This window comes from Bos grunniens, chromosome 9 (assembly GCF_055505025.1).
Source record: "Bos grunniens cultivar Pamir isolate PY7600 chromosome 9, Bosgru_T2T1.0, whole genome shotgun sequence".
In the NCBI taxonomy this organism is placed as follows: domain Eukaryota; kingdom Metazoa; phylum Chordata; class Mammalia; order Artiodactyla; family Bovidae; genus Bos; species Bos grunniens.
In genome coordinates this window covers 15,536,978-15,544,584 of record NC_141173.1, presented here as the reverse complement: position 1 = coordinate 15,544,584, position 7,607 = coordinate 15,536,978, and the positions used below count along the sequence as shown (strand labels likewise).

The 7,607-nt window shown below is 38.0% G+C and overlaps 1 long non-coding RNA gene across 1 annotated transcript in view; it reads right to left on the bottom strand.

Annotated features, from left to right (window-relative positions):
• Nucleotides 1-318: 318 nt before the first annotated feature.
• Nucleotides 319-7,607, bottom strand: part of LOC147365615 (uncharacterized) — a 30,348-nt gene continuing 23,059 nt past the window's right edge. Inside the window, exon 2 of the long non-coding RNA XR_015132293.1 lies at nucleotides 319-4,886. This is a non-coding gene — a long non-coding RNA (uncharacterized LOC147365615). The remainder of the gene's footprint in view (nucleotides 4,887-7,607) is intronic.

The following is a 7,607-nucleotide window of genomic DNA, read 5'->3' as shown; positions in this document are numbered from 1 at the left end:
AGGGAGGGGGCACTCTGGTGTCCTGGGACACAAGAACTTCCAATGGATCTTGTTTGGGGTTTTGATTCTTGTGGGCAGGCAGCCATAACCACCGAGTACTTTCCATGTGAAATCTGAACTCTGTTTCTGGAACTTGTGGGTAGGAAGAAACTTCCGAAAAAACCTGGCCCAACTTCTCACTAAAACTTTGATCAGTAGTGCACTGAAAATGAGCACTCATCTGCTGATTCTTCAGTGAAATCCTGTTTCACTGAATAAATAATCTTTAATAAAAAGACTATTAAATCTTTAATACAACAAACAAACAAACAAACAAAATCTTTAATAAATCTTTAATAAAAAGATTATTTAAAATTGAGTGTGAAGAGTCATAGAAGATAAGGGAACAACTGAACAGGTTGGCAGTGAGTGTGGGGGATTTAAAAGGAGGCAACCTTCTTAGAGAAAGTTATGCCCGAGCTAGGTCAACAAAGACTTCCCTTTTATCATTGTCAAGGATGGCGCTATTCAAATCTCTTTAGTAAAATGTTGCCTCATTATTCCTACAACATACTTGAAAATAAATATGTAGAAAGATTTTATTCTGTAGTAATAATCTATAATTACATTATATTTATGATTATAATAATAAATACAATATAAGCTGGAATCAAGGTTGCCAGGAGAAATATCAACAAACTCAGATATGCAGATGGAGTCATTCTAATGGCAGAAAGAAGAACTGAAGAGCCTCTTGATGAGGGTGAAAGTGGAAAATAAAAAGCTGACTTAAAACAATATTCATAAAACTAAGATCTTGGCATCTGGTCCCATTGCTTCATTGCAAATAAAAAGGGGAAAAGGGGAAATAAGACAGATTTTATTTTCTTGGGTTCCAAAATCACTGTGGACGGTGACTGTAGCCATGAAAGTAAAAGACACTTGCTCCTTGGAAGAAAAGGTCTAACAAATCTAGACAGTGTATTGAAAAGTAAAGTCATCACTTTGCTGACAAAGGTCCGTATAGTAAAAGCTATAGTTTTTCTGATGGTCATGTATGGATGTTAGAGTTGGACCATAAAGAAGGCTGAGCACTAAAGATTTGACGCTTCAAACTGTGATGCTGGAGAAGACTCTTGAGAGTCCCTTGCACTGCAAGGAGATCAAACCAGTCAATCCTAAAGAAAATCTGTCTTGAATATTCATTGGAAGGACTGATGCTGAATCTGAAGCTCCAATACTTTGGCCACTTGATGTGAAGAGCTGACTCACTGGAAAAGATCCTGATGCTGGGAAAGATTGAAGGCAGGAGGAGAAGGGGCAACAGACCAGCTCAATGGACATGAGTTTGAGCAAAGTCCAGGCAATAGTGAAGGGCAGGAAAGTCTGGCGTGCTGCAGTCCATGAGGTCACAAAGAGTTGGACACGACTTAGCAACTGAACGACAGCAACAAGATAGCTTTTATTGTGATAAAAAGTGATAGGCTCTTGTTTTATTTCTTCTAATTGATAGTCAAAATTTAAGTTGATTCATTAACATTACTAATAATAAAAATCATTTTTAAAGTTTTTTTATCATGTGTCACCATGGTGATAATCATATGATAGGCATTAAAAGAGTTAATACATGAAAAGTACTTAGTTCTTGGCACACAATAAATACTCAAAAGCATTTTTGGCAATTGTTATTATCACAAATCTACTGTTATATACAATCTATTACAAAATGAATGTGAGGACAGAGTTTGAAGAGATTTATTAATTTACTTAAGATCACAGAGCTAGTAAATTTACAAATTTGGGATTGGAATCTCTAACTCAGAGTGCCCAAACTGAATTATTGTGATTCAGTTTATTAAATTATTCTCTAACAACCTGCAAGCTAAATTTATGTTAAGTAAGAGTAAGGAGAACATGGGGCTTCCTTGGCGGCTCAGACAGTAAAGAAGCAGCCTGTAATGTGGGAGACCTGGGTTCAGTCCCTGGGTAGGGAAGAGCCCCTGGAGGAGAGCATGGCAACCCACTCCAGTATACAATGTTCTTGCCTGGAGAATCCCCATGGACAGAGGAGCCTTGTGGGCTACAGTCCATGGGATTGCAAAGAGTCAGACAGAACTGACTGACTAAGCACAACAACAGCGAGAACGTGAGTTAATCCATATTAATTTAGACTATTGGTAGTCAGTTTTCTTTTAAGCCCTAATAAATGTTGTACATTGTAATGAACAAAAATTTATTAATTAGTAATATTTGAAAAATCTGGAGATAAAGCAGAAAAGTATTTACAGGGGCTACCTATGTACCAGGAGTCTGATAATACTGGTAAAAAAATTGTCTAACTAGGTATAAGAAATGAATTTGTGTTGGTATAAGGAATCATATAGTGGGGGAAGAGACAGGTCAACATGGGGGTCACTAAAGGCAAGTGGCAGCCCCTGGGAAACCTAAGAAGCAAACCTGATAGTCCTCAGATTATACTGGGGATTTATATGGATTTCACTTTCTACAATTAGATGTGCATAAAACAATTTGCCAATCAGCTACATTTACAAACTTCAGCCAACTAGAAACCTTTGGTTTTGCTTTTATTTGTGTGCTCTCTCCTCTTCTAATTATTTTTGCTTTCCTCCATTTCTTTCTCTTTCAGCTCCTGTGATAGATTAGTGAAATATCAGGAAATTCACTCAATCTGAAAGCAAAAGATTATTAGCAAATGTTTTATGAGAAGCACAGTCCTCACTTTCCTGGAAACTGGGGGTACCCTAAGGTGGAACTGTGGGTGCCAGATCCAGCTTGAAGAGATGGAAGGTTTCTCTGTATACTTCCATCTAGGTTGAGACTGGTCATTTCTGGGGACCTAAGAAGGTGCCTCTAATACCCACACCCAAACCTGCTCCCATCTGAAATTTCAGCATTAGGTTCTTCTCTCACAGCTTCTGTTGCAGTGGAGGGGCAGGGTCCCCAAGCACATGTAAAAACAGACCGGAGGAAAGATCCACTCTGTAAATGTGTGAGGAGCTCTGTGGGTCTGCTCCCCAGTGAAGTCACCATAACTAGTGAAAATTATTGACCAAGCAACTATTTAAAGCTTTTGGAAATTGTCCTAAGAGCATCCAGCAAATGAAGAAACATTTATGAAAGAAAATCTACTATATTTGGGTGAGAATAGCAAGAATCTTTGGCACCTGAGCCATGAACTGCTCCGTCACTTCCTCCTCGCGTCCCCAAGCTGAACTTGATTGCATTTCGGGTGGGTGTGACGAACAGGGAGCTCTTCTCTCCCAGCTCTCAGTCAACGACTATGGTATCTCCTGGGAGGGTCAGACAGTCAGAATTTCTCATCCCTTCCAGGGCATCAGAAGGTGATAAAGGGATCAACCCAACAAGGCATTTGAAATAACTGTACAAAGGAACACCTAAATACATAAAGCAAATATTAACAAACATAAAGGGAGAAGTTGATAGTAATACAACAATTATAGCAGACTTTAACACCCACTTCTATCAATGGACAGATCTTCCTGATAAAAGGAACAAAGAAATACTGATTTTAAGTGACAAATAGGACTAGTTTTAATTGATATATATATAGAACATACCGCCCCAAAGCAGCCAAATACAGGTTCTTTCCACCTGCACATGAAACATTCTCCAGCAAATATCACATGTTAGGCCACCAAGTAAGTCTTCATAAACTTAAGAAATCATATCAAACATTGTTTCCATCCACAACATATGATCATCTCAATAGATGCAGAAAAATCTTTTGACAAAAGTCAGTACCCATTTAGGATAAAAACTCTCCAGAGGGAACATACCTCAAACTAATTAAGACCACAAATGACAAACCCACAGCTTATATCATACTCAGTGGTGAAAACTGAAAGATTTCCCTCCAAGGTCAGAAACAAGACAAGGACAGTCATTCTCACCATTTTATTCAACATAGTATTGGAAGTCCTAGTCATAGCAGTTAGAAAATAAAAAGAGATGAAAACATCCAAACTGGAAAGGAAGAAGTGAAACTGTCACTTTGCAGATGGCATAATACTATATATCAGATCAGATCAGTTGCTCAGTCGTGTCCGACTCTTTGTGACCCCATGAATCGCAGCACGCCAGGCCTCCCTGTCCATCACCAACTCCCGGAGTTCACTCAGACTCACGTCCATCGAGTCAGTGATGCCATCCAGCCATCTCATCCTCTGTCGTCCCCTTCTCCTCTTGCCCCCAATCCCTCCCAGCATCAGAGTCTTTTCCAATGAGTCAACTCTTCGCACGAGGTGGCCAAAGTACTGGAGTTTCAGCTTTAGCATCATTCCTTCCAAAGAAATCCCAGGGCTGATCTCCTTCAGAATGGACTGGTTGGATCTCCTTGCAGTCCAAGGGACTCTTGAGTCTTCTCCAACACCACAGTTCAAAAGCATCAATTCTTCAGCGCTCAGCCTTCTTCACAGTCCAACTCTCACATCCATACATGACCACAGGAAAAACCATAGCCTTGACTAGACGAACCTTTGTTAGCAAAGTAATGTCTCTGCTTTTGAATATGCTATCTAGGTTGGTCATAACTTTCCTTTCAAGGAGTAAGTGTCTTTTAATTTCGTGGCTGCAGTCACCATCTGTAGTGATTTTGGAGTCCAGAAAAATAAAGTCTGACACTGTTTCCCCATCTATTTCCCATGAAGTGATGGGACCGGATGCTATGATCTTCGTTTTCTGAATGTTGAGTTTTAAGCCAACTTTTTCACTCTCCACTTCCACTTTCATCAAGAGGCTTTTTAGTTCCTCTTCACTTTCTGCCATCAGGGTGGTGTCATCTGCATATCTGAGGTAACTGATATTTCTCCCAGCAATCTTGATTTCAGCTTGTGTTTCTTCCAGTCCAGCGTTTCTCATGATGTACTCTGCATAGAAGTTAAATAAACAGGGTGACAATACTATATATAGAAAACCCTAAAAACTCCTCCAGAAAGCTATTAGAATAAATGAATTCAGTAAGGTTGTAGGACACTTAGTTAATAACAGAATTTCATTGTGTTCCTACACAATAGTGATGAACTATCAGAAAGAGAAATTAAGAAAGCAACTTCATTTACATTTACACAAAAAAGAATAAATTTAACCAAGGGGGTAAAGGACTGTATTTTGAAAACTATAAGACACTGATGAAAGAAATTGAAGATGGTACAAATAAGGGGAAAGACATGCAGTGCCAATAGATTGTAATGATTAATATTGTTACAATGTCCATACTATCCAAAGCAATCTATAGATTTAATGTAATCGCTATCAAAATACCAATGGCATTATTCATAAAACAAAACAAATAATTTTATAATTTTGTATGGGAACACATAATACTTCAAATAGTCAAAATATTCTTAATAAAGAAGAACAAAGTTGGCTATATTATGCTCCCTAATTTCAAACTATGCCACAAAGCTTATAGTAACCAAAATTGTGTGGTACTAGCACAGAAACAGACACATAAATCAGTGAACAGAATAGAGTCTTGAAATAAACTCATGCTTATATGGTCAATTAATTTTTGATAAAGGAGGCAAGAATATACAATGAGGAAAAGACAATCTCTTCAATAAATGTTGTTGGAAAAACCAGAGAACTACTTGCAAAAGAATGAATCTAGATCACTTTCTTACACTACTAAATGAAAATGAACTCAAAATTGATTAAAGACAAATGTAAGATCTGATACTAGAAAACTAGAAGAAAACATTAACCATATACTCTTTGACATCAGTCTCAGTAATATTTTTTTTTGGATTGGTCTCCTCAGGCAAGGACAACAAAAGCCAAAATAAACCAACAAAACAATCAGATCAGATCAGATCAGTCGCTCAGTCGTGTCCGACTCTTTGCAACCCCATGAATCGCAGCACGCCAGGCCTCCCTGTCCATCACCAACTCGCGGAGTTCACTGAGACTCACGTCCATCGAGTCAGTGATGCCATCCAGCCATCTCATCCTCTGTCGTCCCCTTCTCCTCTTACCCCCAATCCCTCCCAGCATCAGAGTCTTTTCCAGTGAGTCAACTCTTTGCATGAGGTGGCCAAAGTACTATTGAACTAAAAAGCTTTTGCATATCAGATGTAATCATCAACAAAATTAAAGGGAAGTCTACTGAATGGGAGAAAATATTTGCAAATGATATATCTGATAAGGGATTAATATTCAAAGTATAAAAAAACTACACATGTCAATGGGCTTCCCAGGTGGCTCAGTGGTAAAGAATCTGCCTGTCAGTGCAGGAGATGAGGGTTTGATCCCCGAGGAAATGGCAATCCACTCTAGTATTCTTGCCTGGGAAATCCCACAGAGAAGCCTGATCTTCAGTCCATGGGATTGCAAAAGAGTCAGACATGAGTTAGCAACTAAACAACAACAATGATACACCTCAATATAAAAAATCTGATTAGAAATGGGCAGAGGACCACCACAGGTATTTTTCAAAGGAAGAAATATAGATGGCCAACAGACACACGAAACAAGGCTCATCATGAACCATTCAGTTCAGTTCAGTCGCTCAGTCATGTCCGACTCTTTGCAACCCCATGAATCGCAGCATGCCAGGCCTCCCTGTCCATCACCAACTCCCAGAGTTCATTAGGGAAATGCAAATAGAAACCACAATGAGATATCACCTCTCACTTGTTGCTACGGTTATTATTAAAAAGGCAACAAATAATCAGTGTTGGCAAAGATGTGGAGAAAAAGGAGTCCTTGTACACTGTTGGTGGGAATGTAAATTTGCACAGCCACTATAGAAAACACAGACTTTCCTCAAAAAATTAAAAATAGAACTATCATATAATCCAACAATTTCACTTCTGGATATTTGTCAGAAGAAATGAAAACACTCATTTGAAAAGATATACACACCTTTATGTTCACCGCAGCCTTATTTACAATAGTCAAGATATGGATACAACCTAAGTGTCCATAATTAGATGAATGGATAAAAAAGATGACATATATATAAAGGAATATAACTCAGTGATAAAAAAGAATGAAATCTTACTATTTGCAACAACATGGATGGGCCTAGTGAGTATTATGCTAAGTGAAATGAATCAGAGAAAGATAAATATTGTATAAATTCATTTATATGTGAATATAAAAACCAAAACAAATGAACAAAAAACAAAACTGAAGCAGAGTCATTGATACAGAGAGAAAACTGGTGTGATTTCCAAAGGACAAGATGGTTGGCAGTTGAGTGAAGCAGGTGAAGAGAATTTAGAGATAATGAACTTCCAGTTATGAAATAAATAAGTAATAGATTTTATGAACAGCATAGGAAATATAGTCAATTATATTGTAATAACTCTTGTGTGGTGACAGATGTTATTGGGCTTAACATGGTGATTATTTATAACATATATAAATGTTGAGTCACTACCCCACACACCTGAAACTAATATAATGCTGTATTTAGTTATACTTGAAAAAAGATACCCAATTCAAAACATTTAAAAATAGGAAAAAAGAGGTTTGCATTTGGGCCTGGTAATGGCACAGAGGGATCCTAGAAATCTAAGATGGGAAAGTAAAAATTGAGTCAGAGAGATCCAGGGCATCTGATGTCCAAGACTTTTTTCTTCTGG